This window comes from Cyclopterus lumpus, chromosome 3 (assembly GCF_009769545.1).
Source record: "Cyclopterus lumpus isolate fCycLum1 chromosome 3, fCycLum1.pri, whole genome shotgun sequence".
Lineage (NCBI taxonomy): Eukaryota > Metazoa > Chordata > Actinopteri > Perciformes > Cyclopteridae > Cyclopterus > Cyclopterus lumpus.
The window spans coordinates 14,715,120-14,732,728 of NC_046968.1; the positions used below are offsets into that span (position 1 = coordinate 14,715,120).

The 17,609-nt window shown below is 42.2% G+C and overlaps 1 protein-coding gene across 2 annotated transcripts in view; it reads right to left on the reverse strand.

The window, feature by feature from the left end:
- Positions 1-2,623, reverse strand: part of zfhx3 (zinc finger homeobox 3) — a 132,839-nt gene extending 130,216 nt beyond the window's left edge. For both annotated transcript variants that reach the window (XM_034529652.1, XM_034529647.1), the window contains exon 1: positions 2,229-2,623. The gene's annotated coding sequence lies outside the window, so the exon portion shown is untranslated. The remainder of the gene's footprint in view (positions 1-2,228) is intronic.
- Positions 2,624-17,609: the final 14,986 nt, after the last annotated feature.

Below are 17,609 nucleotides of genomic sequence, written 5' to 3' on the forward strand. Positions count from 1 at the left end.
CCCTTGATTCCTCCTCTATGGCCTATGGCTATCTGACCCCTCCACCCAACCCCCCTCAGCACTCCTACCCACAGCCCTCTTTTTTTTGGTGCTTTTCTCTGCCTCCCTGACAGCATTAACGTTTTGTTTTTATTAAACCTGTTACCAGTCAATGTTGTTTCTCCCACCCTAAACTAAAGCCAAAGTCTTAATCCTGCAGATGCTGACAACCACAAGTGCTTTGTGTGGCTCACAAAACATACCAACAACTACCATCACCCTTTCCCCCCAGCAAGACCCCCTCTCTCCACATCATCCATCGGCTATTTGCACGGGGGTTTCCTCTCTTTCCTTTTTATCTCTGCACTCACTCCATGACCCCTGTTCCCCGTTTCTGGCTGTCTGACCCCCCCCCCCACACACACACACCCCCATACACACACACACACACACACATGGCTTCTCGCCCCCTTTCTGTTTCCCCACACGGTACACATATCCTATCCTTGCCTCTGCTCGCTCTCTGCCTGTTTCCTCTTTCTTTTCCCGTCTCTATGTCGCGAAAAATATCCGAGTCTGGCTTACGATTCTCGCAGCCTTTTTTTCTGACTGTATAGCGACATCCGCTCCGAAAAGCAGTTGCTTTTTTTTTTTTTTTACATATTTAAAAAGGGAGATTTTCGGCTTGCATTTACACCTATACGTCAAGATAACAGTTGCATTTCCGTCTTCTTTATTTTTTCCCCCCCGATCCGATCCATTTTCTCGCGAGGTTGATAACATTGCAGTCGAAGGCAGTAATAAAAAATATATATTTTGGAAAGGGCCCTTTCAGCTCAGTTGGGCTGTCTCTTTGCAAGCCTCTTTATATTTTCTTCAGATAGTCCAGTCTATTCTATTGCGGGTCTGTGGACGTGATCTTGTGTGCTTTAACTTAAAAAGGAAGAAGAAAACCGACCAATGTGAACCGGCTAAGCGGCTACTAAACGCATGCAGTGACCTATAGGTTTAGCCTGGACCGTACTTGAAGTTTCCGCCAGTAACTTCGGAATGATGATGTCTGCTTAAGGTCAGACTAATAGGGCAATGTTTTGTTTTCATTCCGGTCAGCATTTCTCGGAGAGAGAAGAAAGAAAAGGAAAAAAAAGCCCGTTCTCGTGAAAGTCAGATACGGTAGCCAAGTAGTTGGAGGCGGCAGATGCAGCCTGGCCATGTCCTCCCTGCGCCGCATGGCGGGTCTCCGCAGCTCGGACTCTCGGGCTGCCCGCGGACCAGGTCCTGCTGCTCCGCTCTTGTCGCGGAGCAGACCCGGGGGCTTCGTTTATCTCCACGCACCGCATTCACACAACACACTCACACACACGTACACGCTCGCCAACACGAACCCATTCGCGCACGCACACGCGCGCGCGCGCCGATCGATTTGCATGTGACTTCGTCGGGGAATGAGCGAGAATCGACTCGAAAAAAAACAACGCTTCAAAAGAGGCAAACAGCGGCGAAAAATATATTTAAAAAAGACAACATGGACAAAGTGGGGCAAAGGGGAAAAGTGTAGCGAGAGGAACGAAGACAGGGCGGAGGGATTGCACATTTCTGAGAGAGAGACAGAGAGACGTGTCGGAGAAGAACACAAATGTGGATTTTATAAGCATACGGACGGTGCAGAAAGCCCCCTGGATGTGGCGAGTGTCAAACGGGTCAAAATTAGAAAGCGACACGGTCCCTATCGCCGGACGCACACGGACCCACAGGCTGGACTTGGAGCTCCTTTTCTGGGCTGCGCTCATGTGGAGCTGCCGCTGCCCTTCGTCCGCTCAACACTGCCCCGTTTCTTATTGCATCTGTGCCTTAAAAACACGTTCCTCGACACCCATAAGCCCCGATACCTCTTCCCGATCCCACCGAAATGCACATATCTGTTTTAAAAGCCTATTTTTCTTCGGCCAACTGCTTGGAGAGGATCGCTGTCTTTGCCCGTTTCTTATCTTCCATTCATGAGGAGGAGAGAGGACGAACGCTGATGTAAACACAGGTAACGATACGATAATAAAATGAGAATAAACCAAAGAACTTGCATGAAATGAACTTGTGATCGCTAGTCGTTTTCTCACAATGTGAGAATAGCCAGCTCCGCTACACGTAAACTAGGAACAGATAGGAAAGAGATTCAGAGAAGTCTCCAGCGAAAAGAATAGGATCGTGGAAACACACAGAGGAAAAGAGACAAACGCAAAGTTGAAACTTACAATTTCTCGCTGCCGCTTTGTGATCCTCGCTTTTTAATCCAGTATTGAGATGATTTAGCTAAAGATCCCATCAAGGCAAGTCCCCTTTTGGTCAGTTTGCGCTTAGGGTGGTAAAAGAAAGATCATTGTTGTTGCGGAGTGTAAAAAACCGAAGTAGGTAGGCTACTATTAGTTGTTAAAGGCAATATAAAAATAATTTGGATGCAAAGCAGGCGATGAGTCTTGTGTTAGAGGGAGCGAGGAAGAGGTGAAAGTGAGATCTGATGATTGAAAAGAAAAAACTCTTTGGATCTTTATTCCTGCTAATTAGTTTCCTGCAAAAAATGGCTGTGATTAATTCAGTGCGCATGTGCTTCATTACACAGGCACGAAGGGAAGGGCTAATTAGCCGCCTTCTGGATCAATAAGATTCAGCAAAGGAGAGAGAGAGGGAGAGAGAGGGAGGGAGGGAGGGAGAAAGAGGAGGGAGGGAGGGATGGATAGATACAAGTAGAAAAAAAAGAGTAAAGTAATAATCAGGAATTGAAAATATGGAATTAAGAACAGCGGAAAGTCGGAGTTTGATTAGACGGAAGACAGTGGAAGCCGAGCAGGCAGCCGCCGCAGCGAAGCCGACGCGATCGGCTCAGCTTTACACTCTTTCAGACGCTTTTCTTCCGGTTTTTGCTTCTTCTTTTTTTAATTTTTTTAAATGAAATATATGCATTTACTTTGTCCGCTAAAAAGTACATCAGCGATCTTGCTGTATTTTATTAAGTCTCTTTCAACTTAAGTCTGTCATTTGAGTCGAGTCAAAGCTGCACGCGGGGCTGCTTCTACTTTACAAATACATAACCGAGTTACGGCGAATGTATAGAGACCAACTGGAAACATGCACGCCCGCTCTTCAGCGGAGGAGCGACCTCTTGTAAATATGTAAACAGTTATTGTGTTTGTAAACAACTAAAACCAAAGACCACGTTCTACATGTATACTAAAGTGTCGGCTATACTGTATCAGCAACATAAAGGCTGCTATTGTAATGAACAGAGCTCATTGTAAAAGTACAGTGGCACCTGGATATTATCACAGCGGAACCCTCTATTTATATTAGTTCATATATATTTTTTTTTAAGCATTAAGAGAAATAGTCATATTTGCTCAGAGACTGAAGTGACATTTATGAGTAGCTTCCAAATGTTAACTTTGAATAACTTGACGTGATTCAACCTGTATGCAGCATATAGTGAAACTCTAGTATGTTTATGTTTAAATTGCATAAAAATGTGAAATTTAACGATAGTAGGCTTAAAAAGAAAAGACTACTTTATTTTAGATTAGAGTCTTCCTAAACTCACAAAATAGGAAGTATAGATTAATTTGAATAAAACGGTAACATTATGACTCATAACTATGGTTTTAAAAAGTGAAAATCAGCTTTATAAAATATGCCATATGAAAGTACGACGGAGACGAAAGACGTAGTTTTTACTGTCAGCTCAAAATAACTGTTCAGATTCAGGATGAGACTTCATGACACTTTTGCAAAATTAAATAAACTAATTGTTTCAGTAGTTTTAGGGCATTTGCAGCACAGAGGTTGAAATATTCTTTAGACTCTTTAGAGAAGCTTTGTATTAGTCTACAGTATCCAAAGCAAGTCCAGCTCTTTTTATAAATACTTGTTGAAGTCCCATTGTATTCTATATGGGTGTGACAATTTATTTAAATTGTGTAGTATGTGTCACGGGTGTTTAGAAAATATAAATAGGTCTATAGTTCTTACCCTTGAACGTGTTTAGCTGTGACACGCGGGGATGTTGGGGAAACAGGTTATCGTGACATTTATTATGAAACTGCTGGGAACACGTTGTCAATACATGTAGGCTCTCTTCAATAATAATAACACTACAAATGTGTGACAACGTGAGCGAGTTGTATGAATGCGTTTGGTCAGATCCGGCCTGTTTGCATTCAATTTACTTCTTCTTCTCATGAGCTCAGAGTTCTTCTGAGCTCATGACACGAAGCCCAGATGGCCAGTGTCACATCTCCTTTTTGATGTCTCGCGATTAGGAATTTCTGAACGCCTTCGTGATCAATACCGCCGGAACATTTGTTGCGTTTGTTTTTCTTAATAATCTCTCCGTAAAGCACTCTGACTCTGTCGTTGATGTCCTCTCGTTTCCTCCGAATGAAAAGACTGTATTGCAAAAAGCAACCTTTGAGTGTGCCAGTGCTCTTTGTTATGATAATTTTATTGTTGATTCTCTGAGGAAATGGACAATCCCTCACTCTCGGTCCGCACACTTTCTGTGCAAACAGCTCCATATAGAGTCCCGGTCCACTGACTGCAAGGAGCAGCTCTCCCTGATCACATAACGTGCTATGTTTATTGAAACAATACGGATTTGATAGTCTGCGCCTATAGTGAATTCCTATACATAATAGGTAACGGCACATATACTCGAATAGCAGTGTCCACACATGCTACAGAGCCTTAAAGTGGCCATAATACAACAGTGCATAAGATATAAGCCATACAAAACGGCCTGAGATATTTATTTTTCAGACGTGTGTTAGATAGAAATGCATGGCACAGATAAATAAAATGCCAGTTTTTATTTTATAAGATTGCGCACAACTGATATGTTAATCGTGATGTTGTGGATGTGAAGATGGCTGATGAAATGTTAGGCTATATATATATACTGTATATATTTATATATTTTTTATTTTCCAAAGGCCTTTGACTTAAAGGTTAGAAAGGTTGTGAAACCCCGATGGGACGCGGCGTTCCCACAGATCCAACAGCATATATCCCTAAGAAGAGCCGAATGAAAAATCTAACTTATTATACTGTAGCCTATGACCACGACCCAAATCCCCCCTCCCCTCCCGTCCCCCCTCTCTCACCCCATGCTGCTCGAACATAGGCTGTGCTGTGACACGGCATTTCCTCAGCACTTGCCATCCATACGCCCAGACCGGCACCGATACCTGTACCAGTGTGCTGTATGGCATGCCTCCCTCAGAACAACAAGAACACTGCATTGCCCCGTCGAGCAGCTCGCATCGTTGCAGTGTGAGAGGCAGACTGCAGGAATCTCGAGGATTTGTGCTTTTCTGCTCTCTCGGGAAGAAGAGATTGTAAAAATGAATCGGTTGAAAATCGCGTGCGAGAGGAGTTAAAGGGGCTAGGAGATAATAAAAGAGTCGGTGTAATTTGAGGCTTGTAGGAGGCAGCTTTGAGCCAGTCGGTCGCCTAAACAATGCAAACTTCAGTTAACAACATTATGCAAAGGCCTGATTGACATCACTCCATCAGTGACCATATTGAGTATGTGTAGGCTAAATCAAAAGAAGACCAGCCAGACGGAGGCCTTGATGCTTTCAGGGCCTATGCATCACTGGAAAGGGAGAAAGGGGGAAAGGGGGGAACTGACAGGGTCTGAAGCTTTTGTGTTACCAGCGTTCAATTGCGCCTCTCTGTGGGAAGGATAACTGTCCACGTGCCAGCCTCAATAGGCATACATCGATGAGTGGCACTGCGAATTCAACACAACCTGTGGCTATGACTGCCCGTGGATATGACAAAGAAAGGCAGAGTAGCTTAAAATGCAAAATGCTGTGCAGTTGTGGGGCACATATAAAAGCGCTTGACCGTCCCAGTGTACCCTATGGGACAGAGGGCAGAGCCCCAGAATCCTTCTCTGCTGGAGATTTCGCAGAACCATGCGCACTACTTGTCTACTTTTTGTAGATATTATATTTATTTTAATGTCATTAAATTAAATTCAAATGTCTAATGTTTGATTGATGTGTGAGGTACTGTGTGCGTGCGTGCGTGCGCGCGCATGTGTGCACGCGTGTGTTCGGATGCATGCGCAATCCCAGACAAAGCACAAAAGGAAACAGAGGAAATGAGCAGGGGTGAAAGTATTTAAAGATAAAAGCTGCAATCGAGAAAAGTCCTATAACTTTATAAAGAGATAACGACTATTATATTCCGCAGGATTTGAGGATTTAGGATGCTTATAGGCTGTAATATTAACAAGGAGAGTGTCAGTCACATATGCATGCTATGGTAAACAGAGATGAAAAGGGCATCAAACATTCTTTAGGAAACAATCTGGGTGAGATTATGCTATGAAATATTTCTAAATAAAAACATAGAGAAAGTGGACAGGAAGCTCAAAGTGGGACACAACAGACAAAACGCTGGATTTATTTTTTAAATGAAAAATAAATTGATATTTTACTTTTGTGGTGAGGTTAATGAGAAAAAAAAACGCCTTAAATGCGACATGCAATGCCTGTTGGTTGTAATCTCAGCTGGGCTGACAACAGTTTAAGGAGGGTTGTAGCTAAGTTTCCTAGGGACTGCACTCACTATAGCCTTTTATGTTTGTTGGTGAAATAGAGATAATCCACGTAAAAAGTGTTTTATAACGACTTCAATTAATAGCATACAAGTAGAATACAGCAATTGGTTTATTTAACTTGTTGGGGGGAAAAAAAACGCTCAATCTGAATTTTAAGAAAATATAATTTGTACCCTTATTATCCCATTAGTCGTTGTTTGTCTTTGTATGAATCAAAGTGCGCTGTTCACCACGACATGACTGCACATATGAGCGGCTGGTGTCCGGCTCTCCGCGTGCAGGGTGGATAGGGCAGCGCAGCCAGGTGCAATGGGAGCGCCCTCTTATGTTCAGCCGGACCACTGGGATCAAGCAGCGCAGCAACTCCTTTACAGGAGCCAAGCGCCTGCGGACCAGCTGGCCTTTGCCTTTCAGTCTAACATCGTATAAACTGCCTCGCGTGTGACGGCTGTAAATCCACATGGTCGTGTTATGGCGGGGTCAAAACAGATGCAGCAGACTAACCAAGACGGAAAGCATAAGTATTTCGGATAAACATTTCACCACAACCGTCGGTGTATGAATGACTGTCCGAAACTGCCATTGTGTTTAAATAGGCTGCGAGGGAGTGATGAGAAGGGAAAGCCCAACACAGATCACACTTGAACTTGGCCTAATTAGACGGGAGGGGGGGGGGGGGCGGGGGGGGGGGGGGGGGGGTCCTGTCAAAATCGGCACTAGGTAAAAAAAAAAAGGCGTATATTTAGTTGAATTTTTTTTAAATTTTTTAAATAGTGGTTACAATTTTTCTGTGACTTAAATGCAGCATACAATCCAGATGATGTAGCATTATGGCTAAAACATATGTCCCTGGTTTTTCCTTGTTGCAAACCACAGCTTGTATGCATTTTATTTATTCGACTTTATTTTCTAAAGCAACATTTTAAAATATCCCAGTGCTGCATCTGCCTGTGGCCTCGTTGGTTCCTATGTTCATCCTTGTGTCATCTTTGGCACACAGAGAACGTTCTTGAGGTGGATGAAACTCAGTTTGATGACATTGTTGTGTGTTTATCCTCCTGTATCAAACTGAAATGCAACATGAATAATTGTAATTGCTGTTGTTAGTCATATGTATTATGTCAATTCATGTATTCGTCATTCAAATGGGTTTAACGTTATTAGACATGCAGAAATGTATCCCACATAAATAAGTGAACTTGCACTGTTCATATTTGTAGATATTTTCTGAGGACGTTTTTGAAATGCTGTTATGTTAAACGCATGTGTATTGATGTGATTTTTTTATTTAATATTTATTTATGTATTTATTGGTTGCTTGTTTATTAGTTTTTGTGTTGTTTATTTGTTCCAGATGTTCTGTATGTCTTATTATGGGAATGTTTTAACGACTGTTTTTTTTTCTATCTGTTCACTTAATGGCTGTTTATAACAATAGGCTACGTTTCAATTTCATTTTATTATATTGTTTTATTGGTTGATATTTCCTTCTCAGTAAGTCTTCTTGAAATATTAAATTATTAAAATGCTCCTGGAAGAAAATCGATGTTTCATGTGCCCGTATTTTTAACATTGCATCTTGAGATTCAAATATTTCTAACGAAAATATGAAATTGTTTTTTTTACATGTTAGTGTTGGATCGTATTCAAACCAACAACACAGGAGCAAACCTGACATCATATTTCTGAATGCAAGTTGAAGTAAAAAACTAAAAAACGACCTGTTTAATGCTGTTATTATAGCTGTGATTTTAGAGTTTAGAATATTTAAAAAAATGACGAGCGGCCGTCTGGACAGTCTGCCTCATTTACATGAGAAAAAAGAAGGCATATCAATTCCTCTCACTCATCCATTTACTCGTCCTGCCAGTACTACCTTATTAATGATCCTTTGCATTATTCAAAAACAGTTTGGACGTTTGGATTTGTCTGTCAATATGTGAACAATGTCGTGGAACATCAAACATGTCCGATGCTCGCTGACTTTACTTGAATGGTCGGATCATTTCATTCTGACCGGTGCGATGAAGTCAAATATAACAGAACACCACAAAATAAATAATAAAAACGAGCGTGGCTTTCTCTTTCTGTCTCACTCCCTCCATCTCCTGTGTGTGTGTGTGTGTGTGTGTGTGTGTGTATGTGTGTGTGTGTGTGTGTGGTGTGTGTGTGTGAGAGAGAGAGAGAGAAAGCGAAAGAGAAGTATGTGTGTGTGTGTGTGTGTGAGAGAGAGAGAGAGAGAGAGAGAGAGAGAGAGAGAGAGAGAGAGAGAGAGAGAGAGAGAAAAAGCGAAAGAGAAGTATGTGTGTGTGGGGGGGGGGGCGGGGGGGGGGGGGGGTCTGTCACGGTGTCGCATCATATTTTGAACGAGTTAGAACAATAAGAAATATCAATTTTGACATATTCATATTATTAGACTATTATTACATAAATGCACAGGTACAAATTATTCCCTAAAACCAATGAAACAAAGACACACAACATCAACAACAACAACAACAACAACAACAAAAACACCCAACTGTACACGAGCCTGCCAAGCCTCAGTCCAGCCTCATCACCTCCCTACCTTCCAGTTTATATTACATTTTCGTAAGAATTTGAATTTATTTTCACACTTATTGACAGTATCACATATTAGATAATGTAATTAAAATATTGTGCTTATCTATGCATTGTTGTCTTTCTTGTTGCGTGTTTCAACAGAAGATACTTTCGCAGTTTGCCCGCTCGTAGCCGTCAGATCTCAATATCTAAAGTGCACCCAGGAATGGATTCAAAGCTCACGAGGAGCAAAAACACTCAAATCAAATGTGCAAGAACACACAATAAATATTGATAAAAACAACACATGAAAGCAACATGTACAAAATTCTGGGAATACGATATTACAATTGATCAGCTTTTCACGCCAAATTGTTTAATGATTTTGTTAATCCTTTTGGGGCATGCATCCTCCACTGAACTAAATACAATAACAATAGGCCAGGCCTTCTGATAATGCATATCTCAGGTGAATAATAGAGAAATACTGAGAGCTGCTGTCACAGACTCTGGGTGACAGACAGGCGGGACCCGCGGGGTTTTACGCGCTTTGGAGAGGCTCGCTGAAACAGAGGAATCCCAAATCAGAGCCACATGACCACTCCAGGCAACTGCAACACTAGCTGCTGTAAACCGACCCGACCCGAACAGAACGGGGAAGAATCCCGGATCCCCCCCACGAACCCATTCAAATAGCACTGCGTGCTCGCTGCATCTTGCGCTTGAATATACCAAAGTTAAAGAGAGTAATTTCCCTTGATGTGGAGAAGAGCCCCCGAACAACAAGACGAGATGAAAGATGACAGGTGGAAGCGACACAGAAGGCAAACACACATCGAGGATATCGCCAGGGGTCAAATCCAAATCCTGCGTCACACACGCAGCCTCTGGATGCTTCCACGTCATTTACTGCATGGCCGGGGTCAAACAAGGCAGCAATAATTACAAGTGCGTGCTCTGATCATTTTATTAATTAAAAAAGACACCAGTGAAATAATAAGGGTAGGGATTTAATATATGTCAGAGTTTGAAATAACGTATTAAAAGGCTGTAAAAACGCCATGGCAAACCCAACTACTGGAGAAGGAATGAGATACACACATGAGTTTGACAGTTCAAATGATCGACGTTGATATGTGGACAACAATGACAGCGATTGACGAAAAATGATGCATCGTTTATATAATGACGATAATGGACATAGCTTAACTACACTGAATAAAGATGTGTATTTTACACACTCACGTGGACACACGCACGCGCTAACGAGCGCACACTCAACGGGCTGCGACGCAAACAAGTGAATGCAGACATGGGTGGGATCATGCAGCATTTTACAGCCGTGGAAATCAACAACTCTCATAGCACTATTCCACACAACGCCCTGCTGGTGCAGAGATGTGTGCTGTGCAGCATCCAGTTGGGAAACAGTTAGAGCAAAGCTCATCTGAAGCCTCCTGTGCTCAAACCCACAGAGCTGGGAATGAGCCCCCTGGACCAAAAGCCACCTGGCTTGTGTGGGAATAATTGTAGATGGTCAAAGCAACTGAGACAGAATTATGGATGTTTAACCCCTCGCTGCTCTACTAAATTGTGCCTCTGTTGCAGATGATCCCACCCATATTTGCTGTGGGTGGTGAGTTTGGGAGGGTTAGGGGTCATGGAGCAATTCTTGTGCATCAATTGCTTTGGCCCCTGTGCTCTAAATACCTCAGTGGAGGTGAGCCCCCTCCCCTTATAGCCATAAGTGTTCCTGCAGCCAATAAAACCAAGTGATTAGTGGAGCTGTTCCATTTTTAGGTGTGAGCTCGTTAAGGGAGTTAATAGTGAATGTATTTACTTTAACATGACAGGCACACACTACAGGAGGGGTGGGCTAAGACCTGAAACCAGGAGACCTGCACTAGTCCCTCTACTAATACTCTCTTCACCTCTGACATGCACTGCATTCATGTGCAATGCTGAAGTCTGAGAAACGCTCATCAGGTGAGCTTTCCAACATGGTTTGAGAGCTATCACGCTGGCACTCAGAGGCCTTGCATACCAGGCACAGGGAAGACACATGTGTCCTTGCGACCTGCACATTCAGCCAGCCAGGCCTGCTTTCCTGGCAAGATCACTTTTGTGTTAGGAATTTCTGCACACGCACAACAGTCGTCTGACCTCGTTCATGTGGCAGAAATACTACCCGTCACCTAAGTCAAGCACACACTGTCTGTCTGTCTGTCTGTCTGTCTGTCTGTCGAGCGTCTGTCGACTGTGTGTGAGACACAGGTGGAGGCAGTCATGGCAGCAAGGGGCTATTTGGTCCTCTCTTAAATGTGTTAACACACACACATGTATTCACATGAGTGTCGCTGCCCTCCTGTTAGAAGAAATTAGCAACAGTTTAAAACCACTTCTGATTCTGTAAAATCTCTGAATAATTTGTGATGTTGTGCAGCTCTACAACTTTGTACAATATCAGCTCAATCTAATCCAGTTAAACAGGTTGTTTTGCTGCGCTTATAAATGCAAAAACATATCAACATGAACATTTTTCTTTGAATTTCAAAAGGTTACACCCTCCCTGTGGTCAAATGACAGACAGAGATGTGATGTTCTCTTTCATAGCTTAGAGGATGAAATGTGTTGGATAATAGACACACATTAATTCCCTTCATGGCAGTTTGTGGATTAATCTGGAATCACAAATTTAGTCCCTTGCTCACATTGAACTTGAATTACAATTGACATTTGCAGATTGTTTGACTAAATTAGCTATTTTTAAGGTATAGTTTTTGCCATAACAGAACACCTCACTGTGTACGGTTTTTCGCATCAGTAGCAGATCTTAATTGATCGAGGCTTTCTCAAATCCAACCAGCAACAGATTTCTGCACAATGTGAAAAAAAGTATCTAATCAATCTGCACACAGATTGTTTTCCAAATATGAACTGTTTCATTTAAATGTAATGCAATTCTATATTTCTCCACTCTGTTTGTAGAGTGAGGATCGTAGTTTCATTTGAGAAGCGAAAGCAAACAAACAGCCATCATTATCCACACCATGAACACATCTGTAGATGTACAAATGGTTATTCTGCAGATGTGGTTGTTTTTTCTTGTTTGCATATAGATTAAAACTGATTCTATGACACTTATTTTATATCTGTTTAAGCTGTATTGAATTTAACCGAACGTCTTCACGGAGGAGACACATAACAAGTGTAAATAGGAGTACCGTTTTAATTGTAAACTAAACCATTACCGGAGATTAGTAATATGGTGAAAGTGATATTTTCTCCTAACCCGAGCAAAGTATAAATTGCGGTACATGCCAAACTCCTCTGTATTTATCTGTAAAATACAACACAACTGCCTCAGCCAAACACTGATAAAGTGGAATTATGAGGTATATTAGCAGTGTTTGTGCATTTTGAACATCCCCGTGAGATATAAAGCATGTAACAAGAATGATAACCTGTGTTTGGTCTGTTTTCTTGATCTTGTGTTTTTCAATATGTGCAAATACATTTCCTCAGGAAGAAATGGGGGCGAGACAGAGGAAACTGGTCTTAACGTATTCTGTTTAGAATTGTAAATGTATTGCATAGGCCCTGCTGTCCAATTACATATATCTTTCATGTATGAAATCATGCATGTCTTTTGCTCTTAAAGGGGGAGGGCTGGCACAAAGGGAGGCACCCCGACTGCAGCAGAACAGTGTGCAGCCCACATGAAAAATAAGGTCTGGTGTCGGAGCCCTGCAGCCCTGGGCAAGGAGAGCAGCTCCATCAGCACACTGCTTTCCTCCATGGAGCCCTCTCCAGTCCTGACTCCTGCTGTATTATTCTTGTGTTAGAGTGAGACAGCTGACCCTTTGGGTCCTGTATCACACTTTATAGCAAGTACATTTCTGATCACGTCCTTAATTAGCTCAGAGACGATAAATATTGTTGTTTTATTGTGATTTATTCTGCCCACACTAAAAATCATCTTTAAAGAGGGACAGAACAAAAATGTCCGTTTATCCATTTATTTTCTCTTCTTTCATTCATATTTTCAAAACAATGACTTGCCGCTGGGTACTAAATTTCAGTGCCCCAAATTTTGCAAAATTACTTTGAACTTTTCAAACAAAGCTCTTCAGATCCTTAACGACATAACTCATCTCATTCGGTATGTCCTGCTGCTTTCACTGTCATTTATTAAGTATTATATGTATTCACAGGCCTTGTATAAATACTTTTTTTGTTTTTAATTAGGCCTATTTTTAGGGAATAAATGATGCAAAGCTCTGGAGCTGAGCTAAAGTGATCACTTTTACCTTTTGTATTAAGAGAAGGGGATGCTTTTACACACAGCCACAAATATTGTTCTCAATATCCTCATATCTGGCTCAATTTGCTTGAGAGAAAAAAAATCATACATATTCCCTAATCAAGCAGAAGGATTTAATATAGTCCAGATAACCTGGGATTAAATCTAATCAGACTGAACATGTGTTGTCAGTCTGCTACAAAACAACTGGGAAACCAGACCATAATACAACTAGAGTGACACTGAGCAACATCAATTTCAATGTTGCTCTGAATGGATGTACTCATTTCACAACCTGTGAAACAATGTGCCCCAGAAGTGCACGCATGCATCAGAAATGTGCCATCTTTGCACATTTCTAATACAAGACTAAAACCCATTCTGTTTATCTATTCCTATACACACCACGCACACACGCACACACACACACACACACACACACACACACACACACACACACACACACACACACACACACACACACACACACACACACACACACAAACCTTCTGGAAACACACACAAACAGCGGTGACATTTTATCGGCTAGAAAATCACTTTAGCCTCCTTAGTAAACAAAAAAAACACCCATGTCTTAGAACATTCACACACCCCACCACTAGTAACTGTTATAGAAATAGGATGTATACTGTAAACATGTCATTGGGTGAAACCCTAAATACAATGTATTTCAATATGTTTTTTGCTCATTTAAATATGTTGGTCATGTATGTGAATGTACACCATGCGCTTGCATGTCCACACAGTGGGACTTATAAAGTAGCTTGGTAGAATACGCTCATCTATGTGTGATCCACCTGGTCACACATGCCAAGTTAGGGAACGTTTCTAGCACATTGACCCTCCCTCTGGCTGGTCCTTGGACACAGGGGGAGAGTCTATCAACCAAACAACCTCAACATATTCAGAGCCTCTAATCCGAGAGGAACACACAGGTGAGCAGAGCATGAAAGCAGGGCATTTATCAGCTAGCCGTTCCTCTACACAAACTCTGAAGGCAGGATAACTGTGTGGGGGACACAGGCTGGGGACAAGTTAGCTTCAAAGCCTTGACGAAGTTAAAGGGCTCAGGGCTTGGACAGCAGGAGCAAGGGGGACTTCACAGCCTTACCTGATGGGGCTTTTGGTCTGAGTTGCCACCACGCGGAAGCCTCTCTGACTGTGTTTTCTTTTCAAGTGTCTTTTTGAAGTCAGCAGGCAGAAAGGTCACGCCCTCTTGGTCACAGCAGGTCCGTCGAAGCAATGGTGGATGGCCGGCGGCTATTGCTAACGTTCAGACTTTCGTCTCTTTCTTTGTTTACAGAAAAAAATGATGAAGGAGAATGTAAAGCTATTGATCCGGTGCCTGGGCACCTGAAGATGTTTTGGTGATATACTCCTAGAATTCCAGGTAATTCCAGGGTTTTCCAAAGCTATACGGTTTGGGATTTAAGGACTCCCGGGTCACAAGAAGAACAAGTCAGGATGAAACCATCACCTGGAACAAGAAACAAAGAAAGAAGTCAGAAACAGGATTTGAATGCAGTTGGAAATATTAACAGCAAAGGAAGGGTTTCAATTCATTGGCATTTTCTGACTCAACCCTGAAATATGAGCACATAATAAATGTCTTTCAGGAGAAACAAAGCAGAGCAGTACGATACCATCAAGACTTCAAAATTAATCAGCTGTTTTTAGAGCCAACTAAATTAATCTATTATTATTTGTATGCTACGACTGCAGGAAAGCCTCTTATGATTTCACAATTACATTTAATAGCAAACGAACTGCTGCGAGTAATTTCTCTTCTTATACCAGTGAAGACTTATAAAATGAAAAAGATTTCCGGAGAAACTTAATTTCCCTGTAACCAGAACAAGACGTATTCCTGTAATGGCATATATAATTGCCTGTTCTGCAGAGGATCTCCCGTATATGACAACAAAGTCTCATAGACAATACATATTTATTCAACTGTCAATTCCAGCAATGGAGAAAAAAAAGCATGTAAAAAAGACTTTGAATTCCACATGGGCCTGGTTTGTGAAGCTGGGTAAATATGCTTGTCATATGTTCCAATAGTTCCACAGCGACAGAGATTTAGTTAGGGAATACAGGCGGGAGAGGCAGACAGTCTCTGATAACTGAATAGCTCTTTTGAAGCCACTTCCATTTGGAAACATTGTGCGATTATTTTTACCTCTGTGGTTAGACTTGAGTTAAAGCCCATGTTTAATTGTTCCCAAGAGTTCCTATTGTGGTGCTGATAAGGGGCTCGGGGAGCAACATTTAAAACTGTAACAAAAATAACTAGACGCTTGCTCATTGGCCACAGGTCTGAAAGAGTGACAACAGAGGATCCACACAGCAAAAAGAAAGAAGAAATGACAGACAGTCCTGATTTTGTGTTCTCAGCTTTGCAAAATCAATTTCAATAATTTACCTTTTCATCTTAAATAAAAAGTATACTGTACATTACTTGCCAAACAATAAATAAAAACATTTTCAGCAGACAGAAAGTGTCTCTCTCTCTCTCTCTCTCAAGTCCACTACTTCCCGGTTTGTCAGAGCGACCTGTGGGAGTGTGTGTGTCAGATCAATAGCCCACCCACAGCAGAGCCGCGGGCCATCCCTGACCTGGGCTATTGATTAGGCCTGGCTCAGCTGCCAATAGCAATGTGCTGGATGTGACACCAGGCTAAGACAGGAGCTGAGGAAGGGGGGTTCTGGATTGCCAGTGGCAGCCCCACAGCACACCGCAGATAAAAGTCAATTCCACTTAACCAAATCACTGACAACTAAATAGTTAGCAGACAGAAGAATGCAGAGCGTCTCTGATGGCAGGAGCTGGATGGCTTTGGGGATTTCCTTGCCTCTGACCTGTGCCTGGGTGCAAAACAGGCCATGGGAGAAAAGCTGACAAGCGCAGGCCTGTATTTGTGCAGGCAGCCTGACCTCTGCCTGCATGTCAGTCTGTTTGTTTTTTAATTCTGTCAATTCTCACTCGGCAAGTTACACCTGTGTCATGAATTCGGTCAGGACACCTTCCATCAATGGCTCCCTCTAGACTGATTATCCAGGATCATTAGGTCTAATAGAGTATCAGTTATTTAGTAATGATTGATTTTGACATAATTAAAAAAAAAAAAAAGATATATAAATAAATCTGCAAATAGAATCAAAAAGATAATCCGAAAGATAATTGAAGTATGATTTTAAGCACAACATATAAGGAGACACGGAATAGTGCTTGTACTGCTTGACTGTTTTAAAAGCAGCTATTAACCATAAGCTTTACAGTAGTGTTTCCTGTGCCTGCATGAGCACATGTAATGCAGCCCAACTGAAGTTGTCAGACTCCTTTCGATCCATCTTGCTCCCAGTCATTACCAGTCCATATTATAGTAGTTTACATGTCACTTTACCGCTCCTTTCCCTTGTGAATGTAATTCTGTGGCCAGTGCCTCCTTGTGCATTCAGCACCTATCTATGGCTCCATATCTCTCACAGTAATTGCTGAGTGACAGAAAGGCAATACTGGCCACTTCATTATAGGACAGCCAGACTGACTGGACACTGGCCTCTTGGCTCCAGGTCACTCTGGCCAGACTGACCTTATCTGCCCAGGTCGTCAGGGGTCAGTCACCCAGAATTTATAAGGACCTTACTAGAGTTGCCGTGGGTGGCGTACAGCAAGGTCGCCTGACCCCGGTGGACTGCTTCTATCAGGTATTGATTGCAGTTTGTCTACTTCAGTTGAGGCTGGACTAATCTCCCAACACTAGGGTCTCGGGGGCAACGGCTTCAGTGTAAAGTTAAGTATTGGAAGTAACAAGAGTGATGGTTAGGTCGGGTGGATCTTAGTGACCAGAAGAGGGACAAAACAAGAGTTGTGGGCTTTGGGGTTTAAAAAAAACGAGATGTGTAAGAACATGGAGTAGCAGGACTGGAACTTCAAATCTGGAAAAGGGTTCTATTCTTAGGGTACACTTGGGAGATGAAGCTCTGTGCATGACATTTTTATTGAGTATTGAAATAAAGGATGTTGTATCAAGATATATTGAACAACTGCACTATTGTACTTTGACGGAATGACGGTCTTCAGTCTGAGAATCTGTTCCTTCTTGCTGTCTTCTAAACAGACAGGGTACAGTGTGTATGAATTCAACA